Below are 18,255 nucleotides of genomic sequence, written 5' to 3' on the forward strand. Positions count from 1 at the left end.
AGCATAGGATGTGCTGTAGTGGGTTGGCTTACGCTGTTTAGCGATGGGTATTCGTTTGAGAATGGATGTATAAGAATGGATAGGATGGATGTAGATAGGAGTAGTTACTTATAGGATCTGAGATGATTCTTGAGGAAAGTATGGATATGTGTGGAAGGTAGTATTGGGCCCATACTACTGGAAGCAAAGGATCCATACTCGACTCGAGGAAAATTTAGGGGATTCTAAGGAACTGGTTAAGGAAGATGGCATGGTTTGGCACCATGATTCGTTGCAGTGTATTTCTGCCATTATCGATTTATGGGGAGACGAAGAAATGAGTCGCATGTTTCATGGGGTTTCTGCGAGGTGGTCTTGGTAGGGATGAAGAAAATGCTTTCCAACTTGAAATCTGGTGGAGATAAAGAGAGGTTTGAAATTTGGTTGGGATGAAGAGAGATTTCCGATTATGCTTTGATCTCCGGCGAGCATTGAAAAGCCAGCGATGAAGTTTTCAAGTGGCAGAAGCTGTCGATGTTGCTGGGTTTGGTGCGCCGGTGGAGATGTAGTGAGGAATCGATCAATGATTGAATATGGCCGTATTTAGGGTTATTATTCCTTTTTCCTTGTAATTACAGAAATAGTCCCTTGGGGATTTTTGTGTTTTATTAAAAATTTAAAACCAATAATTAAAAAGCTAAAAAATCAAGAAAAAGGTATAGCAGTAATTTCAGGTCTGCTAGGGGGTAAATACAAAAAAAAAAACCAAACAATAGGGATGGTCCGAGTTAAAAAAAGTTAGGGACGAACCACAAAAATTACCACAAAACACAAGGACCATTTGTGCAATTTACTCTTTCAAGTGTTAATAGCGAAGTTCTGGAGCATCAGAGAGCCCGACGAAATAGCACTTTCGGTTTCGAAGTTCTGCCCGCCTAGTTTTCGGTTTTTCACTAGAAACCTGTAAGTTGAGTTATACTTATTATGCTTTAAATATAACCTATATTTATGTTCATATTCATTATATGAACATATAAATAAGATTTATCATTAATTCCAGTTTAAATGCTAAATGATCTACTTATGGGAGTGATGTCTAGGCTAGATCTATGAAGTGTTTAAAGTGGATTTTTCCAAACGGTACATCGTTTTACCAAACAAATCCTACATCTAGAGTGATCTTACCTGGTAATTGTTTATCTGATAGAAATCGATATTTCTTTGGGATTATTGAAGAATCCGATATTGATTAATATAACCTTATACATACAAACGAATACTATGACTTAGTAATATTCGTATTAAGGTCATTTAAAAAAGGAAAACTGAAGCGTTAGACGAGCAACTAACTTTTCTGCAAATCTTCCACCTCAATCAAGTGAGTACAATACGGAAAACAAACATATAAACTATAATAGGTATAGTTTATGGATCATATGCACTATGTTACTAAGTTCAGAATACATTACGGAAAATAAACATATAAACTATAATAGATATAGTTTATGAAATATGCATATAGTTATTCATTACAAAGTGAATTTTCATTATTCTACATGTAACCGTCAATATAGCTTTGTGAGACATACTTCACGTACTTACCCAAGTACCAACAAAAGCCCTGAAATTATAACCAGAGTCTCCTGGAGGGAGAGCGTGACACTTGTGTATAGATCTATACGGGACTGACAATCCCACACCTTAACTGTAAGCTACAGTTAGGCCGGCAGGCCTGGGGTGAAAAATGTCGTACGGATTCGACGCCTGAAGTACGTCGTGTTTAGGACATCTTAGGTCATCAAGGATGGTTATAATAACTCATAATTTGGTATTGAACAATGCGATTAGTGTACGAATATGTAAACAACTTCACATAGTTTTATTAAATAATAAAACTACAATACAACATTTTGCAGTACAGCTGGTGAATCCAGGCACTTACATTTACAGGTTTTTCATAAGAAATACAGAATACTATTTCCAGTACAGAGAAACCATACATTTTATGGTTTTATGTGAATTAAAACTAAGTTATACTATTTCAGAGTACAACAACACTTATACATTTTTAATCTCAAGATACCAAGACTACAATTAGTTTACAACAGAAAATATTGGATTTTCTGGAAGAAAACACATACATTTTCAAGGAACAAATGACAGATTTCAAATACAAACATGCTTATGAACTCACCAACTTAATTGTTGACACTCTTTTCAAAACTACTTGTATTCTCAGGAAATCAGTAAACAGGTATCCACAGGTTTTGAGAAGACGGAGCTTCATAGAGTCACGTCTTTTAGTTTTTGCTATACATTTTGGTGTCAAGTAAACATTGATTTAAACACAGATGTAAAATATACTTTATCAATGTAATGGTTTTTGTGCTTTTATTACTATTATACAATTGTTGTGATACTGTACATGACGTCATCCACCTCCGAACATTTCCGCCGTTCTGGTTTGGGGGTGTGACAGATTGGTATCAGAACATTGTTTATAGTGAACTAAGTATATCAAACCACACAAATATATACAACTATAAATACAATGGGGCTTAAACGCTCTGACTAAAAGTATACTTCTAAAATACAAGTATTTTTGTAAAAGTATACGAACATGCATACATACCAGAAACAATATCACGGTAAGAACTACATAAAAGTATTTAGAGGAGTTGAACGCTGCGGTTAAACCTGGATAGTTATGTAATCATATCTAGGATGAATATAGCATGATCAACTATATTTATTTAAGATACGACCAACATGTGTTTGGGAGTGACCATGGTGTTGCAACAAGTCTAAAACTTACCAACTCTATATACCAGAAGAACTCTAGAACCAAACATAAAGATAAAATACTATAGGAGTATTTTATGGCACTATAACACTAGAAAAATAACATGAAGGTCTCGATAGTTATATAAACTGATAGTCGAGAAGGGCCTTCTTAGCAGAAATCAACCAAGTGAAAACAAAGGACCCTTGTTGGTAGATCTATAATTACTAAGTGTAAATGTAAGAGTAATATATAATTAAGATTTTATAGACTTAGAATTTGTGATTTAGCTTTACTTCCTGTTCCTTGTTTGGTTGTGGACTTAGAGTAGGATCACTTATTCGAATGTCTATTTGGTCTTGGTTATATATAATTTGTATACACTATGTGATTATAGGAGGACCCAATATGAGTCACACTATACAAATTCGTTACAAGTGTTGCTATAAATTTCATAAGCTGAAATAGCGATTGTTTACTTATATTAGTAGACTTCCATTGTAAATCGCTAAACAGAACACTATAAAAGTCAGGTTATGATGTGTTAGGACTAAGATATATCTTGTTCAATATCACCTGACTCATGACCACTATAGAGGACTTATCATCATTTCCTCTTTAAAATTAATAGAAAAAGATGCCGCCACGTAGATCAAACAGGTGTTTGAACAACACTCCACCAATTCCACTACCGCCACCACCTCCACAATATGACCCTGCTGTTTTCCAAGCAGCAGTATCAGCCGTCGTGGCAGCCGCCATGACGCAAATCAATGCAAGTGGTGCTAGTGGGGCGGGTAGTGGTGCCAACCCTTCTAATCACGAAGAAAGCCATGGGCACCCAAGGGAGTGTACATACAAAGACTTCACGAATGCTAAACCTAAGTCTTTTTATGGCACCAGAGGTGTCATTGCCCTAACACGCTGGTTCGAGAAAACAGAATCGGTGTTTGAAATCTGTGTGTGCCTTGAAGCGAGCAAAGTGAAATTTGCAGCATGCACTTTCATGGACAAAGCTCTCTCTTGGTGGAACGGCTATGTCAAGTTGTTATCTCTCCTAGTAGCCAATTCTATGAGTTGGGAAGATTTAAAAGTCCTAATGCTAGCAGAATACTGCCCAAGGGGCGAGGTGCAAAAACTAGAGCAAGAAATCTGGGGTCTGACGAAGAAAGACTTCAGCATTACTGCTTACATTGCCAGATTTAGTGACCTGGCTATTCTGTGTCCCGGGATGGTCGCCCCGGAAAGTAAGAAAGTGGAAAGGTACATCCGGGGATTAAATCCCCCGATCCAATGAAACGTTATAGCTGTCAATCCACTTAATTTTGACAGTGCCAAACATCTGGCACAAACACTCGTGGATCATGGAGTTCGCCAAGGCTCCATGACAGCCATTCCCGAGCAACCCAAGGAAGGAGGCAACAAAAAGAAATTCTGGAACAAACGGAAGGGGCAATCGTCACAAGAGCCTTCAAAGAAGCAACAAACTGTGGCAGTACACGCTGCTACTGTTCCTGCTACTACTCTTGCTATTGTTCCTGCTACAGCTTCTATTTCTCCAGCACCTTCCAATCGATATGCTGGAAATCTTCCCAAGTGTGATGAATGCAACTTCCATCATACGGGAGTTTGTAGGGAAATGCATTGTAAAAACTGAAACAGGAAGGGGAACACCGCCCGTTTCTGTAGAGCACCGGCACAACCTATCACCCAAGTCCCCGACGTTGGAGTAAGTCAGGCTTGTTATGGGTGTGGTGAAACAGGACACTTCAAGAGAGACTGCCCAAAGACAAGGAATGCTGGTGGTGTGGGAAGAGTATTGGCGATTGGTCACGAAGAAGCGATAACAGATCCTACTGTGGTCACCGGTACGTTTCTTCTCAACAACTCTTACGCATGCATTCCTTTTTATAGTGGTGCGGAGAAAAGCTTCGTGAGCCATAAATTCAAACATCTACTAAAACAAAATCCCCAATCACTAAAAGACACATTTACCATAGAGATGGAAAACGGAAAGACTGAGAGCACAAACGACATATACATAGGATGTACACTTACTCTAAACAACTATTCTTTCCAAATTGACCTTATGCCGGTCTCAATTAAAAGCTTCAACGTTATCATCGGCATGGATTGGTTAAGTCCTCACCGTGCTAATATCCTATGTTATGAAAAAGGCATTCGTCTTAATCTACCAAGTAGCGAGACCCTCGTTATTTATGGCGATAAACTCGGTATGAACCTCCAAATCATTTCTTGCGTGAAGGCCCAAAATTATCTTCGCAAAGAATACTGTGCCTTCTTAGCTCATGTGGTAGATAAGAAACAAGAAGTGAAGAGTATCAAAGATATCCCCGAAGTTTGTAACTTCCCTGATATATTCCCAGATGATCTCCCAGGAGTTCCTCCTGAGCGCCAAGTCGAGTTCCGAATCGACTTGATTCCCGGAGCTACCCCCGTAGCCAAATCCCCTTACCGTTTAGCACCGACAGAGATGCAGGAACTATCCAGCCAACTAAACGAACTTCTAAGCAAAGGATTCATAAGACCAAGCTTCTCACCTTGGGGAACACCGTTCTTGTTCGTGAAGAAGAAGGATGGATTGTTCTGTATGTGCATAGACTACCGAGAATTAAATAAACTCACTATCAAAAACCGATACCCTTTTACCCCGAATCGACGACCTTTTCGACCAACTTCAAGGAGCAAGTTTCTTCTCCAAGATCGACCTAAGGTCAGGATACCATCAACTACGAGTTCAGGAGGAAGATACTCCAAAGACTACTTTCAGAACTCGCTACGGTCACTATGAATTCGTAGTGATGCCCTTCGGGTTAACGAATGCGCCCGTAGTGTTCATGGACCTGATGAACCGTGTGTGTCGACTTTACTTAGACAAGTTCGTAATAGTTTTCATCGACAACATTCTAGTCTATTCCCGAAGTAAGGAAGAGCACAACCAACACTTGCGACAAGTCTTGGAGACATTAAGGGCATAGAAGTTGTATGCGAAGTTCTCAAAGTGCAAATTCTGGATCTGAAAGGTGGATTTCCTAGGTCATTGTTGGATTAATGTCTAAGTCCATAACTATAATTGGTAAGACTTGACCCGACCCGGCATGGTCCATTTGGGTTGCATGGCATCATGCATTTGGATAGACTATAATGAGAGAAATAACACTTAAGGTTGGTTAATATATTATAAGTTCTAATATATTAATAAGGTTATTTAATTAGTATTGATCAAGAATTAATTTGGAATTAATTAAGTGATCAAAAGGAGACTAATTAAATATATGGGTTGATTGTGTAAATCATTCATTCTTATATATGTGGGCTTGTGATCAAAGATTCCATATGTTGGACTAAGTCCATGGGGTGACCCATGGATACTCCATGGAGGTTAAAATCCATGGAGCATAAGGAATGGGTAAAGTTATGAGTTACATGGTGTAACCCTAATAGCCACCATATAAAAGAATCCCATGGCTCAAGAAATCGTGCACTAATGTGTGAGTGTGAGGGATAGACGATTTCAAGGAGTGTTCAAGTTTCTCTCAAGTTATTCCAAGTGTATTTGGTGTTGTGTGAACCATTTGAGGTGTCACACTTGGGGCACTAGGCACTCAAGCTTCATGAAGACATTCTACATCAAAGAGGTATGTATTCTATCTTGTTATATTTATTATTTTGTATGCTAGATTAGGATAATACCTTGGATGTTCATAATTGTATGTATAATAGAGAAAACATAGATCCAAGGTATTTAGGGTTGCATGTACACTTAGGAGTGTTAGAATGCTCATAACCCAACAGTGGTATTAGAGCCAGGTTTGTTTTCTTGTTATACTTGCAAAATTAGCTGAAAAATCGAATTGTATTAGTTTAAAAGTTATGCTAATTACTTGAAAAAAATTTTGATGTGAATTATCTTTGTTCATATGAGTTTATTAGATTAATAGAAAAGTTAATTGATTATCTGTTTTCAATCCATTTTAATCTAAGAGTTGATTCTAAAATGTGTTTTTGTAACTTGTCCTCAAGTTATATGAAAAGTCACATTTAAGTTTCATAAAACTCATAAAAAGTTGGCAATGGTTACAAAAATGAAGAGTCTTGTCCTCATTAAATGGTTTTATGACTCCATAACTTGTCCTCACGTTATGGAGGTTCAAGAGTCACTTCATTAAATGATAAAATGTGTAACCTTAATTAGTTCCATAAGTTACAAAAATAAAGAAAAGTTACATTCTTTTATTAGTTTAAAGTCTTCCATAACTTGTCCTCAAGTTATGGAACTTGAAGAGTTTTTTTAATTAAAACTACTTTAAACACATAAGTTATGGAATTAATTAGTTTTGAATATTTTCAAAACTTGCCCTCAAGTTTTGGAATTTGTAAAGTTTTCCCCATGAATACTTTAATTCCAAGTTAGCCCTTAGAATTTTAAAAGTTAAAATTCAACCCTTATACTTTATAGTATTATAAGTTAATAATAAATATATGTATAAGAGCAAGTCAGTCTTACCGTTAGTAGGCCTCATTCACGAAGCCGGTCTATAAGGGGGGTATAAGGTTACTGCCTATAAAATGGCAGTTTAATGGGTGTCCACTCTCACCCACCGCTTCCTTGACTGGTGGAGGGTCGTTAGCCGAACGGGTAGGACAAGGACTATAATTCTCCCTTCATTAAAAGTATTAATGATAAATAGTAAGTAACTAAACACTTATAAATTCCCAATCTTAGTTACTTAGGAAAATGTGAATAAGGTGCTAATCCATGAAATTACACTTTGCACTTTGTTTAAACCGTTAGTGGAGCGTGTGTGGTTAACCGGCACACTAACCTGGATTTAACGAAGTAGGCAAAGGGTAACTTAATATTTATCATAGTATCGGTGGAGCTCGTGTGGTTAACCGACACATCGATTGAGGGGTAAATATTAAGGGTACCAAGTATATTTGCATGGTTAATTCACACCTTGTTTTGTGATCCTCGGCATCCCAGTCACAAAAACCTGAAGGGAACACTCGAGATTGAAACATGCCATTGAAAAGTTCAATGAATCTCAAAAGATCTAGGAGTTTCAAATCCAATTAAAAACCTAATTACATTATTTCGTTTTTCATGGTGGAAATTGGTGAATCGTCATTCACCTACCTTCAAATATTTTATAGCTTGGATTACGTCATCCCTCTTCTAAGTTATAAAATAGTTTGTTGGGTCCTAGCCTTAATATTTCATATTGGGTGTTATATTAAGGACTTTAGATCAACTATCTTGAATATCTCCCAAAAGATGTCTAGTTCAGACATCTATGATCTTCCCAAATCTCTTGGAACTTTACTTCCTCCACCTCCTCCAATTATTCTCCCTAACCCACAAGTTCAAGGTCACTCAAGCCCTAATGGCAAGCAAGGTCTATGTGTGATCACATCTTAGAGATGAAGTCACATATTGACAAGCCGGGAGAGTTGGGTGTCAAAGTCTTGAGAAAGTTGGTGGTTCAATCACTTTCTAAGTCACATAGTGAGTTCCTTTGGGACTCCTATGAAACAGACTATGACAAGACCCTTAATGATCTTATCTATTTGCTTGGTACTGTTGAATCAACTATGATTTGGAAGGCTAGTAAAGCAAATTTGATTAGAAGATCGACTTCCCAAAACTTTATGGACATTGACAATGATGACACTGGAAATCCAGAAAAAGCATTCTCTTCCCAATGGAAGGGATCGGCCATAGTCAACTCGGTTGACCAAATGGTAAAGAGAAAAGCTAAGTCTGTGATAGTCCCATGTACCATTACCAAAGGGTCCATTTGTTAAAATTGCCAAAGGAAGGGGCACTGTTTGCGAAGCTGCCAAATTTACCTAAGGATGTTAAAGTCAATAAGTTTGACTCTACTTCAGGTAAAGTCCATTGTCTAACTCTGTTAAGCTCCTATTTGGAGATTCTTATTACATAATGTGACTGAGTCACATGGTGATGTTATAAGAATCAAAGAAAAGAGAGAAAGCTTAAAGGAAGTATATACTGCTTCTGATCGCGAAGATGGACTTCGATCGCATCAGAATTTTGAAGCTGTTACTTAGGAGTTATGACACATTGCTTAGGAATATATAACAACAAGGTTTTCATATGGATTGTAAGGATAAGTTTTTCCGCAAAGTTTTTAAAATAATAGGAAATTTTTGATTTTATTTATTTTAAGTATCCTTACAATGGCATTTGTGAAAAAAATTGTTGTTTATATGATTCCATTGCTAGTAATATAGGAAAATGGTTTTGATTCTTTCATTTGTGGTAGTGTCTAAATTTACCAAATAAAGAAAGTTTCTCATCACCCAAGTTTCAATTGGACCGAAACTTGGAATCATGCAAGTTGTATAGTATGATGAATGAGAACTTTCAAGCATTGGAAAATTAAGACTTGTTCACATGGATGTGTGAATCAAGTGAAGGACTAAAGAGATCGAGTACACATTCTTGTGCACTGGTCATGTCCACCACAAAGCTCGTTAAGACTATTCGTCATGATTTACTAAAGTTTAATAAATATGGTTATACTTACAAGTTTAAGTATAATTCTGAAACATTGGAAAAGTCTCAATGTATGGCAGAACGAATGGGAAGAATCAAATTAGGCAGACAGATAAAAGTTTCTCAAATCTAAAAAGATGGGAGAGTACTTTAGTATCATGTTTTGTGATCATCTTAATGATTAAAGAACCACATCACAATTGGTTTTCTAAGGACATCTTAGTGCATTCTTATGACTAAGAAGAGGAGTCATGAATTGTTGAAATGGTTAAATCAAGAAGATGAGTCACACTTCGTTTCAAAACAAGTCTTAGAGTCATACTCCAATACTGTAAGTTGAGTGACATATCTTAAAGAAAGGTTTAAAACACTTGTCAAATGTAAGAGTAAACGTGTCCTACTCTTGTACATTTGAAATTGGTAAGTTGTGATGTTTTGGATAAAATAAAGACCAACTTAGGCCAATTGTGTGAAGTGTTTGTCTTGATAAAGAATCCGCACTATCCCTTGAATATTTGACAAGAGAGTCTTATATGTCAAGAGGACAGTGGGAGTCTTAAAGGTCTTGAAAGTCTCAAGAACTAATAAAGAATAAAACCTGAGGTTCTTCACTAGCACACGACTTGAGGTTTATAACCTATCGTGTTGACATATTATGTGCCCATTCCAGTTAAAGTTGGCTTTGCATAGGAGTTCTGAAAGTTCTCAATTGGTTGCATAACAACTTGGAAGCAATGGCAGGCCCTGTACTGCCAGGTGGCAAAAAGTTAAGATTGCATAAGTTCAGTCCATATGTGTTTGGATTTGTCATTATCCTTGTCTTGTGACTATGGTTTTGACGATTCATATGGATAAGAACACATACACCATAAAATCTAAGGGTCATCAGGTTTCTCTCCGATTCATGAAAATGATGGTGAGGAAACACTTCCACCAAGTAGATTTGAAGCAGATGGCAAAAGCTCTAAACAATTGAGACTATGATTACGGCATCCCTTTTCATAGTTCTGAAATTGTTTAGACACACATGCATGCTATCTAAGGAAAGGTGTATGATTTTGATAAAGTTTTATCAAAGCATCTCGTATCAGAAATATGAACTTTGGTAAGGAAGTCAATAAAGTATTGATTTCTAGAAGTCCAGCTGATTTCTGAGTACATGTCAAAGCTAGTGGGAGCATAAGTGTTATGCTAATAATCATCATGTTAGTGGGAGCATGATAATTATTGTTAGTGTTGCAAGTTAGCAATGTTAATTATAGAAAACAAAAGTTTCAATTCGTGAGGCTGCAGGGATTGAAAAAGTTGTTTTGCTATAATTAAGGGAGAGGATATACTTCATTTCAGTTCTAAAGGCTTAGATTGAGATTTTAATCGTATTTAATCAAGGATATATATATATATATATATATATATATATATATATATATATGAATTTCATGTTGGAATGGCTCAACATAAGGAAATTCTATATATGGGTCCATTATTTGCGTTCTAAAATTCGATTATGATTACGGCATCCCTTTTCATAATCTGAATTTTGAGAACTTGGCAAATTGAAATGGAAATATTATAGCAAAAGACTGGTTTAGTCTTTATGTGAGACATCATGAATCGTGTCCCATATGCTTCGGATATAGGATCGATTACATGTGCTATATTCATCCTTTCTAAAATTTTCCAAATGCCTGGGGCATTATGAAGGGAAAAGGTCTAGAATTGGATATGACTAAAATGATTAAGCAATTGTCGAGGACAATCTAAGGTTTACCAAAGATTGGTTGCTCAAGGACAGTTGGAAGTATAATGTTAATTCTGGAAGGACCATATTGACATAATCTGTAAGGAGGCAACTCTTGTTCAGAAGTGATAGTCAAAATGGAATATGGAAATGTTTCAAAGTTAGAATTATTTTATCTGTGTAAGATTAGAAAACTTAATGCAAGAAGCATGTCCAAAGCAATGTACTTTGAATATGAGACTTAGTTTCCATGGAGTTGATCTCCATTGGAATACCTTATAATGACTGTTGACAAGTCTTTGTGACTTTGTACATATTCATTACAGGAGGGTCAGTGCATATAAGTTTAAAATCTAAACAGATTTCGATAAATGATAGGAATTTGAAATTCTCACATTTTTCGATAAGGATTTGGGAGTGTGAAATTAGAATCATTGAAATTATGTTCAATTGGTTTATTTCACAAAGTAAGGATCATAGACAAACATAGAGTGCATACTTGGTGTATGGCAAAGCTATTGTTTAAGAAAAACATAGTGTACATGCTTGGAGCATGGGACAACTAGTGTTTTTAATTCAAGTATAAAGTTGATAAAACCGAAACAATGAATAATGAGTAATCAGTATGGTGATAAATAAAAGTGTTTATTTATATTCATAGGGTTTGATACCATATTTGATTCATTTATTCTTGTGTTTCACTTTGCATGTTTTGACTTCCAGAATAACTAAGTCGCTCTTCCTGAATGATTAAGTTATTCAAACCATCCATAGTCGGTCATATGTTGGAAGTAGATATGAATCAAGACTGTCATGGGTTGGTTTGTAGAGGTCCAAGTTGGTGGACAAAGTGGTGCTACAACACTCATGAGTGCTCATAAGTTCTGAGTATTGGATTCAACCCGCGCTCATTTGAATCACTTCATGGATTTTATCACGAGTGATCATGAGACGATAATATCTTATATTCTTCAAACCTAGAGATATGAGTTGTTACTATGAGTTGGTTGTACATTGATTGCACGAAAACGCATTCGGTAACTCGATGTTATAAAACGTGCCTTTGTGTATGATTCAACAAATAGTAGAATAAGCCATATGAGTCGAAGTTTATCCATTCCTTTTACCTTCGGGATAAAAGCGATATCCGTGCTTGGCCAAGCCAGGACTGATTTGATTTGTTCAATCAGTCAGTCATCATGAATCGGAAATCGGGAAACAACAAATGGACAGAGAGAATGATTGATAATTCATGTCTCAGTCCATATGATATCTAGAATGGAGGGATATATGATACCTTATCTAATGGACAAGTCATTGATAAAGGTCAGAGTTCATCGACAAGGTCAGAGTTCGACAGAAGCTTTTGAGAGCTACGATTGCTGATCGGTTCCTGAAGTCATACGCAATAATAGTTTTAGACTTATCCAAGTGGGAGACTATTGGATTAATGTCTAAGTCCATAACTATAATTGGTAAGACTTGACCCGACCCGGCATGGTCCATTTGGGTTGCATGGCATCATGCATTTGGATAGACTATAATGAGAGAAATAACACTTAAGGTTGGTTAATATATTATAAGTTCTAATATATTAATAAGGTTATTTAATTAGTATTGATCAAGAATTAATTTGGAATTAATTAAGTGATCAAAAGGAGACTAATTAAATATATGGGTTGATTGTATAAATCATTCATTCTTATATATGTGGGCTTGTGATCCAAGATTCCTTATGTTGGACTAAGTCCATGGGGTGACCCATGGATACTCCATGGAGGTTAAAATCCATGGAGCATAAGGAATGGGTAAAGTTATGAGTTACATGGTGTAACCCTAATAGCCACCATATAAAAGAATCTCATGGCTCAAGAAATCGTGCACTAATGTGTGAGTGTGAGGGCTAGACGATTTCAAGGAGTGTTCAAGTTTCTCTCAAGTTATTCCAAGTGTATTTGGTGTTGTGTGAACCATTTGAGGTGTCACACTTGGGGCACTAGGCACTCAAGCTTCATGAAGACATTATACATCAAAGAGGTATGTATTCTATCTTGTTATATTTATTATTTTGTATGCTAGATTAGGATAATACCTTGGATGTTCATAATTGTATGTATAATAGAGAAAACATAGATCCAAGGTATTTAGGGTTGCATGTACACTTAGGAATGTTAGAATGCTCATAACCCAACAGTCATGTGGTCAGTAAGGAAGAGATACATGTGGATCCCTCTAAAATCAAAGTTATTGAAAACTGGGCGACCCCACGAACCCCAACAGACATTCGTCAATTTATAGGTCTCACTGGCTATTACAGAAGGTTCATCCAAAACTTCTCCAGGATCGCAAAACCACTCACCACCCTAACTCAGAAGGGTGTAACCTTCAACTGGGAGGAGAAACAAGAAACTGCTTTCCAGAAACTAAAGCGAGCCCTCTGCAGTGCCCCGATCTTGTCCCTCCCAGAAGGGACTGAAGATTTTGTAGTTTACTTTAATGCGTCCAGGCAAGGGCTAGGTTGCGTTCTTATGCAGCGAGGAAAGGTTATATCCTATGCCTCGAGACAACTTAAGAACCACGAGGTCAACTATACCACACACAACCTCGAACTGGGAGCAGTGATTTTTTCTCTAAAAATCTGGAGGCATTACCTTTATGGTACAAAATGCACAGTCTTTACAGACCATAAAAGCCTCCAGCACATTTTCGATCAGAAAGAACTCAACATGAGACAACGACGATGGGTAGAACTACTCAATGATTACGAATGCGAGATTCGCTATCATCCCGACAAAGCCAATGTAGTAGCAGATGCCCTTAGTCGAAAAGAATACTTGGGCCACCGAGTAAAGTCTCTAATTATGACTATCCATTCACACCTGTCCACACAGATCAAAGAGGCTCAGTTGGAAGCCTTGAAACCCGAGAATGTGACAGTTGAAGCCTTAAGGGGAATGAATAAAAACCTAGAAGTCAAGGGTGACAGAGTTCGTTATCTCATGAATCGGATCTGGACACCGAAGTTGGTGGTTACAGAGATGCTGTCATGAATGAAGCCCATAAAACTCGATACTCCGTTCACCCAGGTTCAGACAAGATGTATCTGGACCTCAAGAAACTCTATTGGTGGCCAAACATGAAAGTTGAAATTGCTACCTATGTGGGCAAGTGCCTGACTTGTGCAAAAGTCAAGGTAGAATACCAGAAGCCTTCGGGTTTACTGCAACAACCAGAAATACCCAAAAGGAAGTGGCAGCGGATAACTATGGATTTCATAACCAAGTTGCCCAAGACAACTGGTGGTCATGACACAATTTGGGTAATTGTCGACAGATTAACCAAGTCCACACACTTCCTGCCAATAAAGGAAACTGATAAAATGGAGAAGTTAGCAAGGACGTACATTAAAGAGATAGTACGATTACATGGTGTGCAATTATCCATTATATCTGACCGAGATAGTAGATTTACCTCGCGCTTTTGGCAATCTCTGCAAAAATCCTTGGGAAATAAACTCGACATGAGTACAACGTACCATCCCCTGACTGATGGGCAAAGCGAGAGAAACATACAAACGCTGGAAGACATGTTGAGAGCTTGTGTGATAGATTTTGGTAAATCTTGGGATACCCATTTACCATTCGTCGAATTCTCATACAACAATAGTTATCACACTAGCATCAAAGTTGCTCCATTTGAAGCCCTCTATGGCCGTAAGTGCAGATCCCCTCTGTGATGGGCTGAAGTGGGTGATACGCACTTGGAAAAGAAGCAAGTACCCGACAGCACTCTAACCGGTCCCGAGATCATTTGAGAAAGAATAGAGAAGATCGTCCAAATCCGGGAACGACTGAAAGCTTCTAGAGACAGACAAAAGAGTTATGCGGACAAACGACGAAAACCCTTGGAATTCCAGGTTGGTGACCGTGTCCTTTTAAAGGTCTCACCATGGAAAGGAATGACACGTTTCGGTAAACGTGGAAAAGTAAATCCAAGGTACATCGGACCATTCGAGATTCTTGCTAGAATCGGCCCGGTGGCTTACAAACTCAAACTACCGCATGAACTCAGTAACATACCTCCCACTTTTCACGTATCGAATCTAAGGAAGTGTCTGTCTGACGAGACTCTCGTGATCCCACTCGATGAAATCAAGATAAACGAGAGTCTACACTTCATAGAAGAACCGGTGGAAATCATGGATACGGAAATAAAGAGAACAAAACAAAGCCGTATACCAATAGTGAAGGTTTGCTGGAATACTAAGCGGGGACCTGAATTCACTTGGGAACAGGAGGATCAAATGAAACAAAAGTACCCACACCTTTTCCCTAGTTCATGATACCACTTTAGAAACAATTTCGGGACGAAACTCCCTCTAACGGGGGGATAATGTAACAACCCGTTATTTCAAGTCAATGTAAGTCAAACTTATTCAAATAAAAGTCTAAACTACAAACGCATACAAGTGAATTCACATCCTTACAATGATACAATAAGAACTTTGAATGCCATAAGAGCATGTTTATATAAGTTATATTTACATATATATTGAAAACCATGCACACATATGTTAGTATAGATTAATACGTTTATAAATACTAAATACTATGGTGAAATAAGATAGTATGAGTCAACATAACTCAAATGGTGAAGTTAAAATCCAAATATAATACCTTACATTTGAGATTTCGGTATTTGGAATCTAGGATCAAATGTGTTTTCGATTTTAAGCATCTAAGATCAAGGGTGTTTTCGGTTTTGAGCATCTTGGATTACTTTAGGATTTCGGTTTTGGTTCCTCCACTAGGACCGAAATCAACATCCTAGTGGCCGAAATCCCCCATAATATCTAGATATTTTACATATTTAACTTCCCAATGTGATATGATCCATTTACCAACGTAAACATCACCTCAACCTCTTACTTTTTCCTTCCTATGTAAGATACAAAATGAGATTCATTTAACACATACATTAAACACTTTTCACCTCATATGCTCTCAAATATCAAAGCCTCATTTTCCTTTCAATTCAAAGAACATCTTCAAACTTTATCCCAGAAAGCAGTTCTTCAAAGTTTTTTAAGGATTCACAGTAAACATCCTTCATTAATCTGGTGTCTTATATACAACACTTTATATTCATTTTACTAATATGAACACAATATTATGTGTTTATATATTATTAGGAATTCGGAAATTATACGTATTCTAACCCAAAGATCATCACAACCACATCGTACCTAACCAAGAACACACATACAAGATGAGTTCATACCCCTACGTTTTCATGATTTTTCATTGTTTTAGGGGGGGGGGGGGGGGAATACAAGTATAACACAAGAAATCTTGTGTTAATATCTAAATAATTTCAAGTATTGTCAATCGTTGTCGTTATGAAAAACATATATATATATATATATATATATATATATATATATATATATATATATATATATATATTATATAATTAAGATTCAACAAGCTTAGAATTGATGATTTTGTTTTATTTCATGTTCCTTGTTTGGTTGTGGGCTTAGGGTAAAATCATTTATTCGAATGCCTTTTTAATCGTAATTATATAAATATTATATTTATATAAGAATAAAACTATTTAAACATATTAAACAAAAACATTATTTTTGCAATCTATTTTAGTATCATTTGGACATAAATGTTAAATTTCACGGAACATCTTTATCACGGATTTACGATTTAAACTTGAAAAATCATTAACAATACAAAGGTTTTCATTTCAGTAGAACACACACATATAAACTATAATAGGTATAGTTTATCGAACTTACAATCATTTTACCAAGGTCGAGATACAATACGGAAAACAAACATATAAACTATAATATGTATAGTTTATGGATCATATGCACTATGTTACTAAGTTCAGAATACATTACGGAAAACAAACATATAAACTATAATATATATAGTTTATGAAATATACATACAGTTATTCATTACAAAGTGAATTTTCATTATTCTACACGTAACCAACAATATAGCTTTGTGAGACATACTTCACGTACTTACCCAAGTACCAACAAAAGCCCTGAAATTATAACCAGAGTCTACTGGAGGGAGAGCGTGACACTTGTGTACAGATCTATACGGGACTGACAATCTCGCACCTTAACTGTTAGCTATAGTTAGGCCGGCAGGCCTGGAGTGACAAATATCGTACCGATTCCGACGTCTGAAGTACGTCGTGTTTAGACCATCTTAGGTCATCAAGCATGATTATAATAACTCACAATTTGGTATTGAACAATGCGATTAGTGTATGAATACGTAAACAACTTCACACAGTTTTATTAAATAAAGAAACTACAAGACAACATTTTGGAGTACAACCAAGCTTAAGTAAGTGATGCGTGCAAATAAGTTTTTGAAAAGATTTTTATAAAGAAAAAGGGGTGTGATGCGTGCAAACAGCCAAGCTTAAGTAAGTGATTCCCATAATACCCATACATGTTGATATGATATATTATATGAATGCTTTCATGCTAGGATGAGGCTAGGGATACTTTCAAGAATTGCATGATAGATGGCCCGAGATGTGATGCCTTGTAGCCTAGGATAATTGTATTCTAGATTTGGAAGTTTTATTGGTAGAATTGATTGCTAAGTGTATGATTTAAAAATTATATACGATTAGCATCATATAGCCCTAGAATGACTGATTCGGCCTTATTTCTTGTTCCTTGTTTGGTTGTGGTCTTAGGATAGAGTCTTTTATTCGACAGTCTATTTGATCTTGTATTGTGTATAGTTTGCATGCATAAGGCAACCGATAGTGAGATTGGAAGTTCTTAGCATAGTTAGTAGTAAGTTAGCTTGGGGATGTCCTTTGTTTGTTCTATGGATTGGAGTGTTACTGCACGAATGCTGCTTGATTTGTGCTTTGTGGAACTCGTAGTGATGTGAGTTAACTATTAAGTGAATATGTCAAGTTACATGTTGCAACGGTTAAATAATCTCAGAGTGACGAATTTGACTTTATTGCGCAACTCTCGTTTGACTCTAACCGTTGTAGGGCCGAGTCTGTTACTCGAAGGATTATCTAGGCTTTATGGCATGTGATTATATTCATGAAGTAGTTAAGTGACATTATTGAGAGTTCTTCACCAGCTGATGCCAGGGTGAGGCCGGGAACCTAGGAGAGCATATGATGTGTTGTAGTGGGTTGGCT

This window comes from Lactuca virosa, chromosome 1 (assembly GCF_052849685.1).
Source record: "Lactuca virosa cultivar CGN04683 chromosome 1, Lactuca_virosa_CGN04683_v6, whole genome shotgun sequence".
Lineage (NCBI taxonomy): Eukaryota > Viridiplantae > Streptophyta > Magnoliopsida > Asterales > Asteraceae > Lactuca > Lactuca virosa.